Source organism: Neomonachus schauinslandi, chromosome 13 (genome assembly GCF_002201575.2).
Source record: "Neomonachus schauinslandi chromosome 13, ASM220157v2, whole genome shotgun sequence".
NCBI lineage: Eukaryota > Metazoa > Chordata > Mammalia > Carnivora > Phocidae > Neomonachus > Neomonachus schauinslandi.
The window spans coordinates 83,734,491-83,757,990 of NC_058415.1; the positions used below are offsets into that span (position 1 = coordinate 83,734,491).

At 40.4% G+C, this 23,500-nt stretch overlaps 1 protein-coding gene across 1 annotated transcript in view; it reads left to right on the top strand.

Annotated features, from left to right (window-relative positions):
* Nucleotides 1-972: 972 nt before the first annotated feature.
* The window catches only part of GAPVD1 (GTPase activating protein and VPS9 domains 1), a 76,370-nt gene continuing 53,842 nt past the window's right edge, over nt 973-23,500 (top strand). The window contains exon 1 of the mRNA XM_044920431.1: nt 973-1,104. The gene's annotated coding sequence lies outside the window, so the exon portion shown is untranslated. The remainder of the gene's footprint in view (nt 1,105-23,500) is intronic.

The window sequence follows — 23,500 nt, forward strand, 5'->3', positions numbered from 1 at the left end:
GCACTGGAAGGAAGTAAAGGGAAGCCGATTTCACCGAAGGCAGAACTTTCTAACCTTTAGAGCTGTCCAACAGTGGAGCGGGCTATCTCACTTAAGATAGTGAGCTCCCTGAAATTCGAACTGTGGAAATATAAGTTGGAAGACGGGGGCACCTGGGTGGCTCAGACGGTTAAGCGTCTGCCTTCCGCTGGGGTCGTGATCTCCGGGTCCTGGGATGGAGCCCCATGTCGGGCTCCTGGCTCAGCGGGGAGTCGGCTTTTCCCTCTGCTCCTGCTCGCTCTCTCTCAAATGAATAAAATCTTTTAAAAAAAAAAAGTTGGAAGACCATCTGGCTGGAAGATACAAGAGAGAATTCCTGCCCGGGCCGGAGTTGGACTAACGACCTTTAAGGTGTCTTCCAATTCTGAAGTTTCTATGACTATTCAGCTCCGTTAACTTGACATTTGAATATACCTGAGTTATTTTTGTAAAATAAAATTTTATCAGATAAATCAGTCAACTTAAAAAACTGTATGGTCAAATTTACAGTAAGATAAAACGAGGACTGGGAAATCAGGTTTAAAACGGAAAATCCAGATACCCCTGAAGGCAACTTGCGAAACTTTTTAACAGAAAGGGAGGGGTGGTGTGTCTGTGCGTGCGCGTGTGTGTGAGTCGAGTGATGTGTCCTGGGCAAGTGACACTTGTTACCGAAGATGCTAATGCGCTAAATCTTTTACTTTACACGTACTTGCACAGGAGTGTTTTTCACACCCGGCAGCACCGTACGCGGAAGCGAGGTCGCGCGTCTGATGAGGAACAATTTTCCGGAAGGCGCTTCGCGGTACCGCAGACGCCCACGACCGCTCCAGCCGGTGGCCGACTGGGCTGGCTGAAGCGGAAGGACCGCTCTGGCCGCCCGCGCGAACCACCAGTCCCAGGGGCCCCCGCGGCGCCGCGCACGCGCGATGGCGTGGCGGCAGCGCCGCCGCAGGACGCAGGAAAGCCAGCTAGCGAGTAGTGGCGGCGGCGGCGGCGGTGGCAGTTCGCGACGAGGGTGACGGCTCCGAGGCCGAGTGGCGGTGCGGCGGAGACCTGGGTGCCTTCCTCCGTGTGATCCCGGTGGTGAGTGCGCGTCTCCGGTTAACTCGCGCGAAGTGCGCGGCTCGCTGCCTGGCGGCCGGGCTGGTCTGGCCTAGGGCCGCAGCCTGCGCCTAATGGCCGGGCCACCCAGTCCAGCTGACCCCCTGCGCCCTTCCCTCCCGTGTCGGTAGAAGTGGGGGTAGGGGGACACACGGTTAGGCCCAGGGGACAGATGTGGCGGCGCCCAGGGGCCAGGGCGGCCGGGGGCAGACGGGAGCGGGAGGAAGGGACCGGAGAACGGCGGGGCGGCTTCGGGTGGGGGCCCCAGGCGAGCGACCTGGCAGGTAGAGAACTGAGCATAGGAGGCGAGAAGGAGGTGGAATATCTTCTGACTGTCGCTGGTGAAGATGCCATGCTTCGGGGACTCTTGACAAGCTGGACTCATGGGTCTGGGGGCAGCCCACCTTGGAAAAACACACACACACAGTATACTTGGCATCTTTCCACTTGCTTTTGGATGTCTTGGAAGTGAGGGACTGTTGGTTGCTTCCATCTCCTTTCCTTCAACTTCGCCTTTTATTGACTGTCAAATTTAAATGGGTGCTGGCTAGGCAAATCAGAAATAAACAGTGTTCTGTGTATAAGTCTGGAAAAACAGGCATGGTGATATGTTCAGATGAGAGCTAGGCCAAAGGAGGAGGAATCATTGTTTTTATTTTAAAATTTGTGACAGAAGTCAGTTTGAGCACAGCTTTGAACTAGAAAGTATTTTAACCTGGGAATTCACCAGTTGGTGGACAGAATATAGGGGATTTTTGAACTAGAATGGGGATAAAATCACATCTATTTTTATTATCTGGTAACTAATTTATTCGTTCCTTCAATTATGAATGTAGGCAACAAACCACAGTGGAATTAGCAATGCCTGTGACTTTGTCACCAATAAAAATTACAAATATTTTTGTATCATGTTTACAGTTTTTGCATATATCTCAGAATATCACTTATGCTTATAATTTTTTTGAATTTATGGCATTATTAAACACACAGATCTTGTTATTTAATGTGATGATAAAGCTGCACATATATTACCAAATCACTATATTTAAATAACAGTTCCGTATAATTGGTTTCTTTCATAATTTCGTATGTTTAATTATGTATTTAAAAGCAATCTGAGGGGCGCCTGGTTGGCTCAGTTTGGTAGTGTGTGCGACTCTTGATCTCAGTGTCATGAGCTCCAGCCCCACGTTGGGTGTCAAGATTAGAATCAAGAAAATAAAAATAAAAATCTATCTGAGAGAGAGTCCATAGGCTTCACCAGACTACCAAAAAGATCCATGGTGCAAAAAGATTAAGAACTCCTGAGGTAGAAGTGTTTGGGGATCCATAAATCAGCCTGGAAGGATATTTGAATCTTTTTATTTATTTATTTTTTAAGAAAAGACAAGGCAGATAGGATTATAGTATAGATGAAAGGGAATTTTGTACACAGAGAAGTAAAAGACGATTTGGCTGGGTCAGAGTAATAATTTTGAAAGATAGACTGCAGATACCTCATTCAGGGGAATCAGCAAAATAATCTGAGATAAAAAGGGAAGTGAATATTTGGCCCTTAGATTTTTGTAGTAAGGCACCGCCTAGTTTTAAGTGGTTGAAGCCTTCTAAGCTCTTGTGTAAGCCTGTGAAAGGAAATTTTAGTGCGTGCTGGTTTTCTTTAAATCATGTAGGTAGTGTGGCTTTTAAAGAGGGGGATATTCTTTTTTTTTTTTTTTTAAAAATTTTTTTTTTTCATTTGGGAGGGAGAATGGGGGGGGGGGAAGGGGCAGAGGGAGAAGCAGACTTCCTGCTGAGCAGGGAGTCAGGCGGAAGTGGGGTTCCATGTGGGGCTCGATTCCAGGACCTTGGATCATGATCTGAGCCCAAGGCAGACGCTTAACCAACTGAGCCACCCAGGTGCCCCAAAATTCTAATATTTTTGTCCTTAAGTAAAACCACAGGATCTTTCTTCAGATATATTTTCCTATTGCTATTATTGTTTTCATATATGATAGAAAGTAAACGTGCAGGTGATAGAGTTGGGAGAATTAGTAAATCATTTTCTCAAAATTCCATTTTAAATTCTTACCGTTCGGTTTTATTTTGGCATCAGACTTCTCACTGACAGATCACAGTTAACTTTTTTTTTTTTTAAGATTTTATTTATTTATTTGACAGAGAGAGAGACAGTGAAAGAGGGAATACAAGCAGGGGGAGTGGGAGAGGGAGAAGCAGGCCTCCTGCTGAGCAGCACCCTGGGACCACGACCTGAGCTGAAGGCAGACGCTTAATGACTGAGCCACCCAGGCGCCCCACAGTTAACATTTTTTTAGAGTATATGGGACTTGAAATTTGCAACTGTTTGTAAAGCACTTGTCGTGATTTTTTTTTCCCTCTAGAAAAATAGCAATAGTGGAAAAACCACTACAGCAAACTTTTTTTTTCTGGGAAAAATATAGGGGGGTATGGAAAAGTGAAGAAGAGTATTTTGTGAAAAGATATTGGTGCTGAAATAGTTTATGTTGAATTGAACACACCATATGACAAAAATCACTGCCTTGGAGAGATATTGCCTGGTACTTTGTCCTTACGCTGTCTCCTTTGTCATTCTTTGTCCCTGCCCTTTATTTTTTTAATAGCATGTATCTATCTGATATCATATTATTTGTATATTAGTCTTGTAAATTTTTGTCTTCCCATTAGAATGTTAGCTCTGTGAGAATAGGGACTTTGTCTTTGCCACAATGCTAGAATAGTGGCTGGCACATAACAGGTACTCAGTAAATACTTGATGAATGAGTAAATGAGTTAATTTATAAGAGCTAGGTCATTTATTTCTAGGAATAAAATATCTATTTTTTAAAATCTTACAAATAGTATTATGTTTGCTGGGTTGAATTTGAACCTTTTCATCTTACGTTTTTTAAAAGACAGATTATTTCCCAAACATTATGCAGTGCTTTTGTGGGCATTTGGTTTCCTGTGGGGACTAATCATTCTTAGTACTTGCTGCCATGTGGGTTTGATTATCCTGAACGTTCTACAATGATGTGATAAAAGGAAGGGTTTGTAGATGAAGTTCTTATTTTGCTAAGGTTCTTTTACTTTGTGATCCTAGGTTGGTGTAAATGACACTGAATTTTTCACATCAGATTGATAAAAAAATTTTAATGTCTGACAATATCAAAGTTAGTGAAGATGTCTCTGAAAATGGTAATTTAGAAACTGCGGTGGGACAGTTTCTATGTAGGACAGATTCTAAACGATGTAGGAGTTTAAATTGGTACAGCTGCCTTGAGGGACAACATTTGCAGTTATTTAGTAAAGTTGAAAATGGGCATACCTTACCTCATAATTTTGCAACTTCTAGAGGGCAATAAGAATGGGTGGAGGTGGTGCAAAGGGGATGATACCGTAAGTTTTCTTTAAAGACTAAAAGCAACTATGATGATGTTAACAGTTAATTCTGGAAGGCAGAATACAAGTGCTAAGTCATCTTTGCACCTTTCCCTATTTTCTGTTGATTTTGTTGTTTTGAATCCATAACTTTTTTTTTTAAAGTAATTTCTACACCCACGTGGGGCTTGAACTCTCGACCCCGAGATCAGGAGTTGCATGCTCCTGTGACTGAGCCAGCAGGCACCCTCCCCCCCTCCATAAATTTTAAGTATTGTTTCCCAACTCTGAAAAATTGTAAGCCTACAGAAGAGTTGCAACAGTAGTATAATAATACCTTTGTACTTCTCATCTAGATTCCATAGTTGTTAACATTTTGCTGTGCTTACTTTATGCACTAGTAGACACATTTTTTGCTGAACCCTATGGGAGTTAGGTATAGATACCATCAGGACACTTTACTCTCTAAATACGGGTATGTATTTCCCAAGAACAAACACTTTCTTCTGCATATTTGCAATTTAGTTGTCACCCTCAAGAAATTTAACATGGATATAATATTATTCTTTAACGCAGAGTACCTATTCAAATTTCCCCAGTTGTCCTAATACTGTCCTTAGATATTTGGTTTTGTGTTTGACCCAAGATTAATTTAAGGAGCTTGCATTGCTTTTAGTTACTTGCTTGAATCTGGACTGGTTTTCCAGCCTTTTGGAGGGGGCGGGGCGGAGGGTGTCTGTCATGACCGTAAGTATCCAGACCAGTTGTTTTGTAGGATGCCCCTCAATTTGGATTTGTCTGAATGTTTCTGCATGATCAGATTCAGGTTAAACATTTTTGGTTGGAATGCTGTGTAGTGGATTTTAGGTCTCAGTGTATCCCATCAGAGGCACCAGATGTCAGTTTCATTATTGATATAAATTTGATCATTTGAATAAAGTAGTATCTACTAGATTTATATTGTAAAGGCACCCTTTTTCCTTTGTAATTAATAAGTAATCAGTGAAGTGATTTATTTTATTTAAGATTTATTTATTTATTTTAGAGAGAGAGAGCATGCACTTGTGTGAGCGGGAGGAAGGGCAGAGGGAGAGGAGAGGGAGAGAATCTCAAGCAGACTCCCGCTAAGCATGGAGCCCAACATGGGGCTTGATCCCGCAACCCCGAGATCAATACCTAAGCCAAAATCAAGAGTTCAACGCTCAACCAACCAAGCCACCCAGGTGCCCCATTCTTTTATTTTTTTTTAATGTAAAAAAGTCTTTTTTCCCCTTTTTAAAAGATTTATTTATTAGAGAGAGACAGAGACAGAACGTGAGCAGTGGGGAGGAGGTAGAGGGAGAAGGAGAAGCAGACCCCCCCCACTGAGCAGGGAGCCCGATGTGGGGCTCGATCCCAGGACCCTGGGATCATGACCTGAGCCGAAGGCAGATGCTCAACTGACTGAGCCACCCAGCCGTATCACATTATGTTTTTTTTTTTTTTAAGATTTTATTTATTTATTTGACAGAGAGAGACACAGTGAGAGAGGGAACATAAGCAGGGGAATTGGGAGAGGGAAAGGCAGGCTTCCCGTGGAGCAGGGAGCCCAGTGCGGGGCTCGATCCCAGGACCCTGGGATCACGACCTGAGCTGAAGGCGGACACTTAACGGCTGAGCCACCCAGGCGCCCCACATTATGTTTGTTTTAAACAGCACTGGTTTAAGGAGCTCCTGGATGGCGCAGTTGGTTAAGTGTCCGACTCTTTGTTTTGGCTCAGGTCATGATACCAGGATTAGGAGATCAGCTGAGTGATGGGCTCATGCTCAGCGTGGAGTCTGCTTGAGTTTCTCTCTCCCTCTCCCTCTGCTCCTCCCCCCCCCCGCCACATGCGTGCTCTCTCTCTCTCTCAAATAAATAAATCTTTAAAAAACACCAGCACTAGTTTAAGACAATAGACTTCTAAACCTGCACACAGAGTAATAATACATGCAATATGTGTTGGGGCTATACTCAGAATTTTATACTTATGTATTTATTCATTTCTCAGTTCACACTCTTCAACCTATCTTCCATATCAAAATATCAAACATATCAAATATTTTTATATCAAAATATCAAAGTTTCAGAGTCTAATGTGAAATTGTTTAGCAGAGCACTAATAAATATTTGTGTACCACCGTGCACAGGGCATTCAATCCATAAAGTAACTTGTTCTGGGGTACCTGGGTGGCTCAGTTGGTTATGTGTTGAACTCTTGGTTTCAGCTCAGGTTGTGACCTCACAGTGTTGGGCTCTGTGCTCAGTGCGGAGTCTGCTTCAGATTCTTTCTCCCTCTCCCTCTCCCTCCCCCTCTGCCTCTCCCCACTCCCTCTCTCCTTCTTCTTCCTCTTTTTTTTTTTTTAAGATTTTATTTATTTATTTGGCAGAGAGAGACACAGCGAAAGAGGGAACACAAGCAAGGGGAGTGGGAGAGGGAGAAGCAGGCTTCCCGGGGACCAGGGAGCCTAATGTGGGGCTCAATCCCGGGACCCTGGGGTCATGACCTGAGCTGAAGGCAGCCGCTTAACGACTGAGCCACCAGGCGCCCTCCCTCTCTCTTTCTAAAATAAATAAATAAAATTAAAAAAAAAATAAAGTAACTTGTTCTGCTACACTTCAGTAGCTGAAGGGACACACATTCTGTATCTGGCTAATAGGCATTCTGCTCCTGCAGTGTGCCTGGCACCATGCTAGATGCCTTACTTTCACTGACCTATAAAATCCTCACAACTACCCTATGTAGTAGGTCCTATTTAAAGAAGGAACGGAAGCACATAGAGGTTAAGTAACTTGCCAAAGTCCCACAGTCTGTGGAAGGTAGGATTCCAACCCAGCAGGCTCAAACCAAAACCACCACACATTCATGGGGCTCAATCTCACAACCCTGAGACACCATGACCTGTGCCAAAACCGAGAGTCTGAGGCTTAACCGACTGTGCCACCCACGTGCCCCTGAAGTGATTATTTTAAAACTTTATCAGACTCATGAGTTGTTTATAGAGGTACCAGTATAAAGGGTAAAGAAGATTTAGATTGGAGATACTACCACTGAATGGGAGAGTGGAAGATCAGGGAGTGCTGTATGAAGGAGATGACATTTGAACGGGATTGAACATCATAGATGTAATTGGCTATAGGGCTATTGGAGAAGGGCTCCAGGTGAAGGAATAAGCTGAGGAACGAAGAGGAATTTGTAAATTAGATAGAATATCCAAGTCTTTTTACTTTTTTTTTCTTTTCTTTTTCTGGCTAGTGTGTTAGGTCTGTGAAATGGAAAAATGGGAGGAAAGATTGTAAAGGTAGCTTGAGATGAAGAAATACTGAAAAATTGAAGCTACCCAGATGATAGTATGTGATCATTTGCCTGCAGGTGTATCACTCCCTTCCTAGTGCTCACTACAGTGAAATTGCTCACAGGGAACCTGAAGCCAGTATTCTGAAGAAGAGCCAGAGAGGCAGCATAGGGGAATGAAGAGTGTGGGCTGTGAAGTCAGACAAATCTAGTTTTGAATTCTCTGCTGCATGATAGCTGAGTGTTAGGCAGTAAGTTATTTGACTTTTCTAAACCTGATTCCTCATCTGTAAAGTGGGGGTGATAGGATTGACTAATAACAATAGCATATGAAAAGCATCAGGAACGTGGCTTTCGTTTAGTAATTGCTAGTTATCTTTTGGTACTCCAGCTCTCAATCTTCTTTAACTCTTTTCCACCTTGGTTCCACATCTCTGACTTTAAAACAAGCCTTAGTCTTCTGCTGCCTTCTTGGCCACTATCACAGTGCTGTCACTTCTCACTTCGTCCAGTTGGCTCCACTGTGAGTTTGTGAGCTGCTTTCCAGTGGTGGCACAGAGTGCTTCCCACCTTACAAGGTGATGCTGCCTCGTAATGGCATTTGGAAAAATTACCCCTAATTATTGTAGAAAACTGAAGAGGGTAAGTGGATATATTCCTAATAAAAAGACATTTCACTTTATTTGAAAAAAATTTTTTTTTAAATTTTTTTTTAGGATTTTATTGGACAGAGTTGGTTCCACATTACTCTAGGATTCTGCAAAGTAAAGTATGATTTATTTTTTAATTTAATTTTTTTTTTTGTAAAAGGCTGATATAAGTGGAATCTCTGTTACTTGCTGTGGAAAGACTAGTACTTGAAAAAAATTTCTCAAATGGTTAATTTTTTTTTCTCTTCAACTCCTGTTTTTTCACTACATATAATTCCTTCTCTGGAGTTAATCTTTTCATAGTCATGAAGGATTTCAATTATGTATTTTTTTACATCTGAACTACCCAAACTTGTGTTTGCATAGAATTATTTGTGGCTTTTGCTCCTTAAATAATCCTAATCAAGGTATTTTCATTTTTAAAGGAACTAAGATCAATGATTTCTAGATCATGTACACATTTTAGAAGAGGCTTTAGGCACCGAGCTTTTTGATTTCTTGTTTTTATTTTTTTTTGCTTTTGTTATTTTTTAAAAATTTTAAGTAGGCTTCACACCCAATGTGGGGCTCTACCTTACAGCCCTGAGATCCAGAGTTGCATGGTCTACAGACTGAGCCAGCCAGGCACCCTTCTTGTTTTTAAATTATAGGTAATTAAAATTTCTTTCTTTAGGGGCACCTGGGTGGCTCAGTGGGTTAAGTGTCTGCCTTCGGCTCAGGTCATGATCCCAGGGTCCTGGGATTGAGCCCTGCATCGGGCTCCCTGCTCAGTGGGGAGCCTGCTTCTCTCTCTCCCACTCCCCCCTGCTTGTGTTCCCTCTCTTGCTGTCTCTGTCTCTGTCAAATAAATAAATAAAATCTTTAAAAAAAAAAAATTCTTGAGCACCTGGGTGCTCAGTCATTAAGCCTCTGCCTTCGGCTCAGGTCATGATCCCAGGGTCCTGGGATCGAGCTCTGCATCAGGCTCCCTGCTCGGCGGGAAGCCTGCTTCTCCCTCTCCCACTCCCCCTGCTTATGTTCTCTCTCTCGCTGTCTCTCTCTGTGTCAAATAAATAAATAAAATCTTTTAAAAAAAAATTCTTTCTTTATACTTACCTATATATTTCTCATTTTTGGGAATATGTTTCAATATGTATTATGATTTTGTAAAAACATTTTCAGTAGGGCAGTTTTTCATGGTTTCTAAGCTGAAACCCAGGTTTTTTTTTTTTTTTAAGTTTGTATCTGTACACCCAGTGTGGGGCTCAAACTTATGACCTTGAGATCAGGAATTGCATGGTCTTCCAACTGAGCCAGCCAGGTGCTCCTGAAACCCAGTTTTGAACTCTGCAATGCAAAAGTCAGAAGTGGTGAATGTTTGTTGATACTTCAAGTTGTTGTATTTAATATATATAAATGAATGGTTAAGCAAATGTTTAAAAGAAAAGTATAGCTTAATGCTAACAGTGTAATTATATATATATGTGTGTGTATATATAAAGCCGAAATTATCTTTGTATACACTTTTTTTGTATGCTGTTTTTAAAATATAAGGCTTTAAGTCTACTGTTGTAACTGTAAAAGCAGGCAAGATGTCTGCTCATTAATCTTTCTGTCCGAAAAGATGCTTGCTTGGTCTTGCTCCCTTATAATGCCAGTACACCCACGCTAGACACTAGTGGGAAGCATGTCGTCAAACATGTTCAGTTCTTCCTTATTTTTTTACTTACTAATTTATGTTTCCAGTTTATTTTATGTGAATCTTTGAAAGGATTAAAATTGGAAAATTTAAAGGACAAAAGAATTAATCAAGGGATATTAGCCTATTTCTCTTTTTACAGAATCAGAGTCAAATTATCTTCCTAAGCGGTCTTAATTTTATCCAAATACATGTATTTTTAAAGTTTTTAGGACTTAGGCTAAACTCATCTTTTGTTTTTTAAGATTTTATTTATTTGGGAGAGAGAGAGAGAATGGGCATGAGCAGGGGGAGAGGCAGAGGGAGAGAGAAAGGGAGAAGCAGACTCCCCGCTGAGCAGAGAGCCCAGTGCAGGGCTTGATCCCAGGCCCCTGGGATCATGACTTGAGCTGAAGGCAGACACTTAGCCTACTGAGCCACCCAGGTGCCCCTAAACGCATCTATTTTTAACCCACTCTAAACTGTCTCCTTTCATTTTCTAATGCAAAACTCTGACCCCATCTATTGATTTTACTTCCATTATTTGTAAATCATGACTACCTGACAAAAATACATTAGGTCTAAAAGTCACAAGGCAGAATTGCAAAAAGTTTACAAATACAGATTTCTGTATTGAAAAGCTTAGGAAAGACTAGGTGAATTCTTTTTGCAGAATTATTTCATCTTTAGTACCTCCTTTAGAACCCAAGGAGTCTTTGAGTCCTCTAAAACCAAGTGTTTTTTAATATCTGACTATTCAAGGTTGTGATGGGCCAACTTGGATTCTGTGAAAAGTGACCTGTTAAGCCTCCTTATAAGTAAGTTTCTGTTCCATCATTAATGATAATGACAACTAGCATTTTTGAGTTCTTTCTTTTTTTGTAGGCATTATGTAAACTAGTTAAAATTAGGAATTTCGTAATTCTATGGAGGCATCTTAATGACTGATTCTTTTTGAAAAGCTATTTAAACTAATTAGATTTATTTGCTATTTATTTATTTATAAATAAAGGAGTTTCCTTCAATGATAATAATGCTTCTTGAAGTTTGATAATATTTATAATTTTATGAGATACCATTCTGGTAAATGTGATAAAATGAACATGACAGCCTGCTGTTTATATACCTTCCTTAATTTTTAGGGTGGACTCTTGGATCTTGAAACAGGCTTTACCAGTATTACAGCTCAGCAAAAATGCAGCTGAAGCTTGAAGTTCTCTTTCTGCTCTTTGGTGGTTTTATACACTCGCTGTATTTATGGAGGAAGCTATGTTTATCCAAGGGACCAAAGCTTCCTGAAAGCATGTGAGGTGGTGAAATCTTCCTCTCAGAAATTCTCAAAGGGTTCTAAGGATTTTAGGTTTTTAAAAAATCATTTGGTTTATCTTGAATTCCCGGTTTATATATGTCTTAGTGAGTTGTCATTAGAGATTGTTGAATAAGAGGAAATTAGATTTGGTGGTATTTAATTTCAGACTAATAAAATTAATGGAGATTTATCTAATTGTGAAAGTTCCTGATACCCATTTCTAGATTGGGTGCATATTTTTGTATAATTTATTGCTTCTGGGAAATCAAAGGACGTAATTTTAAAGCCGTTGTAGTTCTGCTTATTGGTGTGTAGCTTGTTATTGTTGAACTGTGTCCAGAAGTACTGTCCTTTTTGTTGCACTTGAAAACTTTCACAGTTTTAATATATAATTATTCACAGAATTTGTCTGGTCCTGAGTGTTTAAGTAATTGCACTAGCAAATCTTTCAGCAGGGGGGGGTCTTAGTGCCAAGTTTTTATTATGTTCTCATTTTTTTAAATTACTAAAGTAATGTTCTTTATTTAAAACAACAACAACTGGGTGCCTGGGTGGCTCAGTTGGTTAAGCGTCTGCCTTCAGCCCAGGTCATGATCTCAGGGTCCTGGGAATGAGCCCCGCATCAGGCTCCCTGCTCAGAGGGGAGTCTTTTTCTCCCTCTCTATCTGCCCCTCCCCCCTGCTCATGTGCGCGCGCGCTCTCTCTCTCTCAAATAAATAAATCTTCAAAACAAAACAAAACCAAAAAAACCCCCAAAAACTTAAGGGGCACCTGAGTGGCACAGTCAGTTAAGCGTCCAACTCAGTTTTGGCTCAGGTTGTGATCTTGAGGTTGTGGGATCAAGCCCTGCATTGGGTTCTGTGCTCAGCATGAAGTCGACTTGGGATTCTCTCTCCCTCTGCCCCTGCCCCCCACTTGCTCATGTGCGCGCTCTGTCTCTAAAATAAATAAATCTTAAAAACAAAAAAACAAAAAACTGGAGCACTGGGTGTTATACGCAAACAATGAATCATGGAACACTACATCAAAAACTAAGGATGTAATGTATGGTGATTAGCATAACATATAATAATTAAAAAAACAAAACAAAACCTAAAAACAATGCAGAAAAGGGGTGCCTGGCTCACTCAGTCAGAAGAGCATGTGACTCTTTTTTTTTTTTTTTTAAGATTTTATTTATTTGACAGAGAGACACAGCGAGAGAGGGAACACAAGCAGAGGGAGTGGGAGAGGGAGAAGCAGGCTTCCCGCTGAGCAGGGAGCCCGATGCGGGGCTCGATCCCAGGACCCTGGGGTCATGACCTGAGCCGAAGGCAGACGCTTAATGACTGAGCCACCTAGGCGCCCCGAGCATGTGACTCTTTATCACAGGGTTCTGAGTTTGAGCCCCATGTTGGGTATAGAGATTACTAAAAAAAATAAATATAAACTTTAAAAAAAAAGCAAAAAATGAAAGCTTTTCTTCCCCACATATACATGCACATACTATACATTTTGGGTTTTGTTTTTTTTCCCAGAAATTAGTTAACACTTGTGCTTGCATAGTGCTTTACATATATTAACTTGTTGTTGTTGTTGTTGTTGTTTTGAGGGGGGAGGGACAGAGGGAAAAGGTGAGAGAGAATTCTAAGCATGTTCCATGCCCAGCACGGAGCCTGACATAGGGCTCGATCTCACATCCCTGCGATCATGACCTAAGCCAAAATCAGGAGTTGGCCATTTAACCAACTGAGCCACCCAGGCACCCCTAGGTATATTAACTTGTTAAATCTTCACAACCCTGTGAACATACCTTATGAATTAGATTCTATTTTATATCCATTTGCAGATGAAAAAAGTGAGGCAAGGAGAAGTAATTACCAAAGATTGCACAGCTAGTGAGTGGCAGAGCTGAGATTTGAGTCCAGGTAGTCTTGCTCAAGTGATGTGTTTTAGCTGCCTCTGGGTCTTACCGTGTGTATTGTCCTGTGCTGTGCTTTTTTCATGTAATGGTAGATGATGGACAACTTTCTGTGTACCTCTGTCTCCTTAATCATTGTGTGTAGTATTCGATAGCAGAGGTGTGCCATAACTCACTTAGTGTCTTTCAAACTCAATCTTGTTTAATACTGCCAGTTACATTAGTAATGGTTTCAAGTAATATTTTAAAAAGTCAAGATTTTTGAACTGGAACAAGTGAGGATACATTAGTATTTATGAAGTAATGCCTATTTGCTGTCCAGGTTTTTTTTTTTCTTTTACTATCCAGGTTTTGATATTCTCTCAGTTTAGTTGTATAATAAAATCCAAGCTTAACCCACAGGCTATTGGGTATGCATGAATTTCATTATTTTTGTGGTCTGTCTTCTTTAGTTCTGGAAAATTAGTAGTGTATAGGGGGTAAAATCTACATCTATTTGGATTTTATTTACTTTGGTAGGGTCTAGAATTTTGGTGTCATAACAAAAAGTCTGGTGTAGTGTTAACTTGAGATGTAAATACTCTCTGGCTTTATATTACTTGTATCTTCCAAGTAGGGTGCCTTTTGGTTCCTTGTTCTTGTGCCAGGAAGAGTTGGTACTAAGTCTGTTTTTTTTCCTACGATGGTTTAGTATTGTTTCAGATATACCAACTGAAGATATTAAAGTATCATTGTTTCCTTTTTTTCCCCTTATTGATAGTTATATATTTAAAAAAAAATTTTTTTTTGAAGATTTTATTTATTTATTTGACAGAGAGAGACACAGCGAGAGAGGGAACACAAGCAGGGGGAGTGGGAGAGGGAGAAACAGGCTTCCCGCGGAGCAGGGAGCCCGATGTGGGGCTCGATCCCAGGACCCTGGGATCATGATCTGAGCTGAAGGCAGAGGCTTAATGACTGAGCCACCCAGGCGCCCCGATAGTTATTTCTTAATTGTGAGGAAATATCTTTTTTAGTACATTAATAATTATTTCAAATATGCTTATTAGAAAGATAGTAGATATTTTCAACTTAAATTTAGTTACTGTTCTTTAATTATTTTGGAACTGGTTAGAAGTCGCTTGGCTGATTCCTAATTAGGACATTGCTCGTCATCATTCAGTCCTTTATTAACTTTTTATAAATGCAGACATTAAATCAGTACCTGCTAAACACCAGTCTGTCTGCTAAGCAGTGGGGATACCAAGATGACTATCTCCCTACTTCAGGTAACTTGGAGTTTTGTTGAGAAAACAACATTTTGTTGCTAACAGTATAAAATACTGTGATAGAGATGAGCCCAAATGAGAAAGTATGAGAATGGCTAGGAAAGGTTCCTTGGTTTCAGCTGGACTCTGATGCCTAAGTGAGATTTAACTGGCCAATGACAAGAGTTGGCAAAGGATTCTAAATAGAGGGTATATAGAAATCTGATCTGTGAAAACCGTTCAGAATTATTATCACGTACAGTGTGAAAACATGGGGCCCTTAAGGGCAGACCTTACCCATCTTGTTCATCAGTGCCTAGCACATTGTAGATGTTTAACAAACATTTGTTGAATGAATGAGTGAAGGAAGTGTGTTAAGCTTACTGTGCTTGTCTGTCCATTTTTTGGAAATAAATGAGTTCATTATTTTTAATACCTGACGATTTTTAGGTCATATAATTTAACAAAACATTATAAAATGAGTAATAAACTATTACTGCACTGAAGGAGGTTAAGTCTTGTAGACATGTAGACTTTGTCATGTAGACAAATCCTTATAATTCAAGATGGTTATTTATATTTATAAAAAATATTTGCAAGGGATGTCTATCTCTTGTATGGATTGATTAGATTCCTGAAAAGTGGTGGGTAGTTAAAATAAATCCTCAAACTTAAAATATTTGATTGATAAAATATAGGAGCTAACATTGTGGCAGGTATGTCATTAAAAATTGGCAGTCATGTCCTTTTTTGCCATGTCAGGTTAATACGAATATTATGTAAGCACTAAGAAAAGAAAAAAATATATTATGTAAGCACTAGAAGTACCTATATAATGAACAAGAAAAAAAGTAACTGGCAGTTCTGTCAGGGTGTAGGCATCAGTATCTAAAAATGTTTCCCATGCTTAATCCTTGAGTAACATCATAATTTTTCCCAAATCTGCATCCTACTTGTACTATTATTTATTTGTCTTTTTTTGTGGACAAAATTTAAAAATATTTTTCAAGAAGCTTTATGTTGGGGCGCCTAGGTGGCTCAGTTGGTTAAGCGTCTGCCTTCGGCTCAGGTCATGATCCCCAGGTCCTGGGATCGAGCCCTGCGTTGGACTCCCTGCTCAGCGGGCAGTCTGCAGCTCCCCCTGCTTGTGCTTTCTCTCCTGCTCTCTCTCCAGCTCCCTGTCAAATAAATAAAAATCTTAAAAAAAAAGTTTTATGTTATTACATAATGAAAGGCTAGTAATACTTTATATCCTAAATAAAAAGCAACTTAAATATAATAAAAAACAAAACAATGTTATGAAACCTAGCTAGCTACTATTTGCAGGAGGTCCTGGGTTTGGGGCGCCTGGGTGGCTCAGTCAGTTAAGCATCCAGCTCTTGGTTTCAGTTCGGGTCCTGGTCTCCGCTCAGGTCATGGTCTCAGGGTCTTGAGATCAAGCCCCTCGTGGGATTCCGTGCTGAACGTGGAGCCTGCTTAAGATTCTCTCTCTCTCTCCCTCTGCCCCACCCCTGCTTGCACTCTGTCTCTGTCTCTTGAAATAAATAAAAATTAAAAATAAAAAAAAGGTGCTGGGTTTGAGGCCTGCTATCCTTTAATTAAAAGGAGAGATTACCAAAGTGGTAGAGAAGTGTTGAAGATAAATTGGCACCTTGCTTAGATTTTCTCCACGATGTAAATAGAAGGACTGAAAGAGACTTGAAAATGGGGTAACTTTTGGGGTATTTGGGTGGCTCAGTCAGTTAAGTATCCTACTCTTGATCTCAGCTCAGGTCTTGATCTCAGGGTCATGAGTTGAGGCTGCACGTTGGGCTCCACTCTGGGCATGGAGCCTACTTAAAAAAAAGAAAAAGAAAATGGAGTAACTTTCCTACTTCGTGGTTCATTGTTGTTTAGTGTCATTAAGGAGGAAGGGATGCACTCTGTTGGTGGGAGCAGTTCCCCCAGAGCTTCACAGAGGGAAGAGATTTGGGGACTGGGCCTTGAAGGATAAACCTGAGTTCATTTGAACATAAGGAGGCTGTGGGCCTTTTGGGGCCTATATAATAGTATCTGCTCATGTTGGAGACTTTAGGATATAGTATGGCAGCAACAGCTACTTTTGGGGAAGTGAGGAAATGGTGGGAGATGAGTTAGAAGATGTAAAAAGAGGGATTTAAGGAATTAATCTCTAGTAACTTTTTCTAAACTTTCATATATCATTTCTTTCATAGCATTTGAGGGAATATATTATTTATTTAGTCTTGAAATCCAACTAAACCTGACTTTGTCAGACAGTTTGAAACTTTCAAAGAAAGGGGGACTTGTCCAGATACTGACTTGCATATTAACAGTTGTCCGAAGATTGGGGTGATTAAAAGTGGCTTTGACTGTGAATTATGCACTCACAGATGGCATAGTAGTAAAAGCTCGGTGAGCCACATGTACCTGGATTCTACTCTCAGCTTTGCCAGTTACTAACTTGACCTTGGGCAGATTATTTAATTTCCTCAGTTTCCTCACCTGTAAAATGTCGATAAGAATACCTGCCTTTCAGGGGTGTTATGCAAATTAGAGGAGAATATCTATGTTAAAGCCCCTGATTGGTGCCTAGTTCATGACAAGCCTGAAATATGTGGTAGTTGTTGTTGTTGTTTTAAGATTTTATTGATTTATTTGTCAGAGAGAGAGAGTGCACAAGCAAGGGGAGCAGCAGGGAGAGGGAGAAGCAGGCTCCCTGCTGAGCAGTGGGACTCAATCCCAGGACCCTGGAATCATGACCTGAATCGAAGGCAAACATTTAACCAACTGAGCCACCCAGTCATCCCAGTTACTATTCTTTTTATTTCCTAAACACCGATATATTTTACTACCACCAGTCAATTAAAATTCTCTTCAAGTTCAGCCATTACTATTTTTTTTTTTAAAGATTTTATTCATTTATTTCAGAGAGAGAGAATGAGAGAGAGCACATGAGAGGGGGGAGGGGCAGAGGGAGAAGCAGACTCCCCGCTGAGCAGGGAGCCCGATGCGGGACTCCATCCCGGGACTCCAGGATCATGACCTGAGCCGAAGGTAGTCGCCCAACCAACTGAACCACCCAGGCGCCCCAGCCATTACTATTTATAATGCCTTTTAAGAAAGTTTGCTATTGGGTGCCTGGGTGGCTCAGTTGGTTAAGCGACTGCCTTCGGCTCAGGTCATGATCCTGGAGTCCCGGGATGGAGTCCCATATCAGGCTCCCTGCTCGGCAGGGAGTCTGCTTCTCCCTCTGACCCTCCTCCCTCTCATGCTCTCTGTCTCTCATTCTCTCTCTTGCAAATAAATAAAATCTTAAAAAAAAAAAAAAAGAAAGTTTGCTATTAAATGGATATTAATGTAAAAACACTTTTCTTAAACAATTCTGGCTAGGAAGTATGTTTGCCTTGCTTCACTTGACCAGGAATTAGTGCAAAATGTAATGTGCCTATGGAAATTTTGTTATGAAGTATCTGTATTTCATTTCTGATCACAGTAAGCCAAGAGAGAAAATGTTTTCAGTGTGATAACTGTGTTGGGGCACCTGGTTGGCTCCGTTGGAAGAGCATGCAACTCTTGATCTCAGAGTTGTAAGTTCAAGCCACACATTGGGTGTAGAGATTACTTAAAAATAAAATCTTAAAAAAAAAAATGAACACTAAAATGTGTTACCAGCTGTTAATGGATCCTGGAACATCATGTGGTAGCTGGTAATCCTTTTTCTAGATGGTGGTTGTTGAAGACTGTGATAAATTACGGTGTTCAAATGTTTTCTCAAGTTAGTATACTTTTTTTTACTGAAAAAAAAATTTGCTAAATTGAATCCGTGGACTTAGAAGTGTATTACTTGTGTAATTAAAAAAAAATACGCTTTATTTTTTTTAGAACAGTTTAAGATTTACAGAAAAATTGAGAGGATAATACAAGGAGTTCCTATATACCTGGCACCAAGTTGCCCCTATTCCTAACATCTTACATTAACATGGTATATTTGTTACAATTAGCGAACCACTGTTGACACATCATTATTAACTAAAGTTCAGTTTCCTTAGTTTTCACCTGATGTCCTTTTTCTGTTCCAGGATCCCATATTATATTTAATTGTCATTATCTCTGTAATTTTTTTTTTTTTTTAAGATTTTATTTATTTGACAGGGAGAGAGAGACAGCGAGAGAGGGAACACAAGCAGGGGGTGTGGGAGAGGGAGAAGCAGGCTTCCCGCTGAGCAGAGAGCCTGATGCGGGGCTCGATCCCAGGACCGTGGGATCATGCCCTGAGCCGAAGGCAGACGCTTAACGACTGAGCCCCCCAGGTGCCCCATCTCTGTAATTTTTAATTAGATCATCTTAAATTAGGCACATTAACATATTTGCAAACATGCTTTGTTCTCAAATTTCAAAGCCATACTTGCATGTGGCATTTATGTTACTAAAAATGCTCTTAGGCTGAAGATTGTGGCCTTTACTTTCAGTTTTAATAAGCCTTTTACAAGTGTAGGTTGCACAATCTTAGCAAGTAGTCTAACCTGTGAAGACTTTAATACTTCCCACTTACTTTCATGGAAAGGTTCATTTTGGTCAGTTCTCTTATGCAATGGACATGGAGCTGTGTCCCCTTGAAATGATAGACATCACCTTTTAATTAACAAGAAGAATGATGTCTTACATTGTGTAGTCATTTACACTTTCCAGTCATCTCATATGAACTGTACAGCTTAGCACATGAGAGGGACAGGGACACTCCAATTTTGGAGATGAGGAAACAGAAACTTAAGTGAAATGACTAAGTTTCCAGTAGGTCACACTGCCGGTAGGTGTAAAGCCCAGTCTTAAATGCCTCAGATCTTCTGACCCCAGTTTTGTTATCCTTTTTGCTATGTTGTTTGACATAGTCTCTAAAATGAGAAAGGAGCAGGTGGTCTTATATAATATGGGCTGTCTCATAAAGTTATTCCTGAATTTATTAGATTAACAAAGAGATGATTAGTTTGTTTACTTGAAGTCTAGCTGTTAAAGTATAGAACCATTAGATACCTATCATTAACTTGGGATCCCTTTAATTAGAATTTTCAACAGGGAAAACATGAAACATGATTCTCATTCCAAAAAACATTTGAAATAATTTTTTTCCTAGTATAGAGTCCTTCTCTTGAGTCATAGGAGTTCATTCAGGCATAGTTGCTAACATTTGTAATATGTGTATCCTCCTTGGAGCGTATTTCCTAGTTTGCACATTTCAGGCTATTCTTCCTCTCCATGCTCTGCATCAGAATAGGTATGCTAACTTATCAGGAATTGGCAGACTTTTTCTGTAAAGGGCCAGATAGTAACTATTTTAGGCTTTGTGGGCCATATGGACTCTGGAGGACTCTGGCAACTATTCAGCTCTGCCATTGTAGCAAGAAAACAGCCATAGATTATATGCAAACAAATGGACATGGCTCTGTTCCAATAAAACTTTATTTATAGAATCAGGCCCCTAGCTGAATTTGGCCACAGGCTGTAGTTTGCCAGGCCCTGCTCTATACCATTGTGGAAGGATACAGAAACCCGTTGTGCTTTACTGCTTCAACTAAAATCTTCCCACTGTTCTCACACTGATATGTTTTCATAACATGAATTGAAAAGCTTAAAATTTGATTTAACGTTCATGGTATATAATGAATTTTTTTTTTGTAGAAAATGTGGTAAGTGGAACTGAAGTTACAGATTTTCATAGTCTAATTTTTTACTATAAAAAGAAATGATCTCCCTTGGAAAATGCTTGCAAATTTCAGGATAAAATTCTGTTTGTTGTTAGATATGTTAATGCCTAATGTTAATTTACAATCTTTTATTTTACTTATGTTCTTTTCTTAGAGCAACTTGTAACAATGCAATTAGCAAATATATATGAGTGCTTCTTGAGTGTGCTCATGGTATTGGGGGCTAGGGATACATCCATCTAAAAGATGCTCTCAGCCTTTGAGGGGACCTGTCATTTTTGCTGGAAAGACAGGATACAGTCATCAAAGATGAAAAGATGTTGAGTATGTAGTTGCATATTTGGATCTGGCATTCAGGGGAAACGTAAAGTCTAGAGATACTAATTTGGGAGCTGCCAGCATTTTGATGGTTCTTAAGCCATGAGATGGAATGAGATTGCCTAGTACTGAGTGTAGATGGAAAAGGAAAGTTCTCAAGACTGAGCTTTAGGGTAGGGTACACCAGTGTTTTGAAATCAGGGAGATGAGGGACAATTACAAAGGAGACTGAGACTGAGTGGAGAAGACAGGGGAACACCATGAGAGTGTGGTGTCCCAAAGTCAAAGAAAGTGGTTCAAGGAGAGTGGTGTCAGATGCTTCTGTTAGGTCAAGAAGAGGAGGAATGATAATGTATCATTGGATTAATAATGTGCTTATTTATTTATATATATTTTAAAAGATTTATTTGAGAGAGAGAGAACAGGGAGGAGGAACAGATGGAGGGGGAGAGAGAGACTCAAGCAGAGCATACTCTACACTGAGCATGGAGCCTGATGTGGGGCTCGATTGCATGACCCCAAGATCCCAACCTGAGCCAAAACCAAGAGTCAGACACTTAACCGACTGTGCCACCCAGGCACCCTACATGTGCTTATTTATTATTGGTGACTTGAAGACTAGCAGTTTTGATGGTATGGTAGGACAAAACTTATTGGTGTGGGCTCTGGAGGGGATCAGAGGAGAGAAACAGGAGACAGTGATTATAGACATCTCTGTCAAAGAATTTTCTTCTAAAGGGAGGGAAAAAATGGGGGTGGAAGCTGAAGGAGAGACATGAAGTAGAGAGTTTTTTTTTTTTTAAGATGAAAAATAATAGCATGTTTATATATTGGTGAGAATGATCCAGTAGAGAAGGAAATGTGGATGGGAGGGGGATAGGGTGGTTGGGATTTCCACAGTAATGTTCTTAAGTAGATGTGAAGGGAGGAAATTAGCATACAAGTGAGGCTTGGCTTTAACCTAGAGAAAGGCAGTTCATTCAAAGTAAAGAAAAGTGGAGCGCGCGCACGTGTGTGTGTGTGTGTGTGTGTACATACATATATGTACTTGTAGTTACTTGTAGTTTACTTGCTCCTGGCTTCATAGTTGACTAAGCTTTGCGAGGACAGAGGCTGTCTGTTTTGTTCTTTCCTGTACTCTTAGTGCCTGGGTACAGTGAAGACATTCAGAAAATATTTGTTGATTTGAATTAAATTGGAGAAGATAGCTTTTAACAGCCTTTCCAATTCTAAGATTCTATTTTGATATTAAGATCATAGAGGAGGGACGCCTGGGTGGCTCAGTTGGTTAAGCGTCCAACTTTTGATTTTGGCTCAGGTCATGATCTCAGTGTTGTGAGATCGAGCCCTGTGTCGTGCAGTCTGCTTTTCCCTCTCCCTCTACCCCCCTGCCCCCCCGCTCATGCTCTCTCTCTCTCTCAAAATAAATAAATAAAATCTTAAAAAAAAAAGATCATAGAGGAAATAAAGAATTTAAGCTCAGCCAAGAGGTGAGAGTTGGAGACACCTGTATTTTAAATGATATTTGAGCGTAAACTCAGATGAAGTCGATGTCACTAGAAGCCAGGTGAAGTTCTGTAAAAACCAATAGATAAAAGGAACTTTAAGGAGTCAATTATTAACAGAACTGGAAATTAAGGTAGATGTGACTGACAAAATGTTTAGATTAGTTGGTTGAGAGGAAGGGCTGCTTTGGAACCAGAACTGAGTCAGTGTGAATTTTGATGTAGCTGCTTGCTAGGTATGTCAACACTTTTCTCAACTGTGAAAGGAAGTTAATGAGAGCACAGTCATCATAGGGTTATAAGGATTCAGTGAGGAAAAAAATAGCAGTGCCTGGCATGATAAAGTTCTAAACAAATGGTGGCTTGGTATGAGTATTGTTATTGTTAGTTTGATATTGATATTGTCATTGTTACTTTTCAGGAAACTAACATATTTGCAAATATTTGTACTTTCCTATTGTCTTCAGTATGGTAAAATCTCCCCACTCTAGTTATTTATGCCTACATTTTATTTAAGCAATTTCCCAATAGCTGTAACTATTGTGTTATAGTGGTGCCTTAGAAGAGCAGAACAACTTCATAGACAAACCCTTTTCTGCAACTGTTGTTTTTAAGTAGTGACCTGTTAGGTATTATTTGTGTGTGGGGGGGGTATTTTTTCCAAATGTATGAGCCAGTAGACTTGGGGCTACCTGAATTGAGTTCACTTAACATGTTTGAGCTCCTACCTGCCATCAGCTGTGTTAGGACACAAAGTTGAATTCTTTCCCTCAGTGTTTACAGTCTAAGGGGAGAGAGAGAGCTATAATATCATTATACTCTGGCATGTGCTACATGTTGTATAAAATAAGTATTCAGAACATGATTTTAATTTAGGTAAACTGTGGACAAAAATATAGGTCAGAGTTAATTTATATTTTTAATCTCTTGCATTTTACCCAGTGGTTTACTGACACTTTTTAGGGTGGGGGGGGCAGAGGGAGAGGGAGAGCAAGAATTTTAAGCAGGCTCCACACCCAGCATGGAGCCAGACACCGGGCTGAATCTCACAATCATGAGATCATGACCTGAGCTGAAATCAAGAGACGGATGCTTGGGGCACCTGGGTGGCTCAGTCAGTTGGGCATCTGCCTTCGGCTCAGGTCATGATCTCAGGGTCCTGGGATTGAGCCCCTCATTAGGCTCCCTGCTCAGTGGGGGGCCTGCTTCTCCCTCTCCCTCTGCCGCTCCCCCTGCTTGTGCTCTCTCACTCTCTCTCTCTGTCAAATAAATAAATACAATCTTAAAAAAAAAAAAAGTCAGATGCTTAACTGACTGAGCCACCCAGGCGCCCCTATATAATAATGTTTTTAAAAGTATTATTTTGGGGGGCGCCTGGGTGGCTCAGTTGGTTAAGCGACT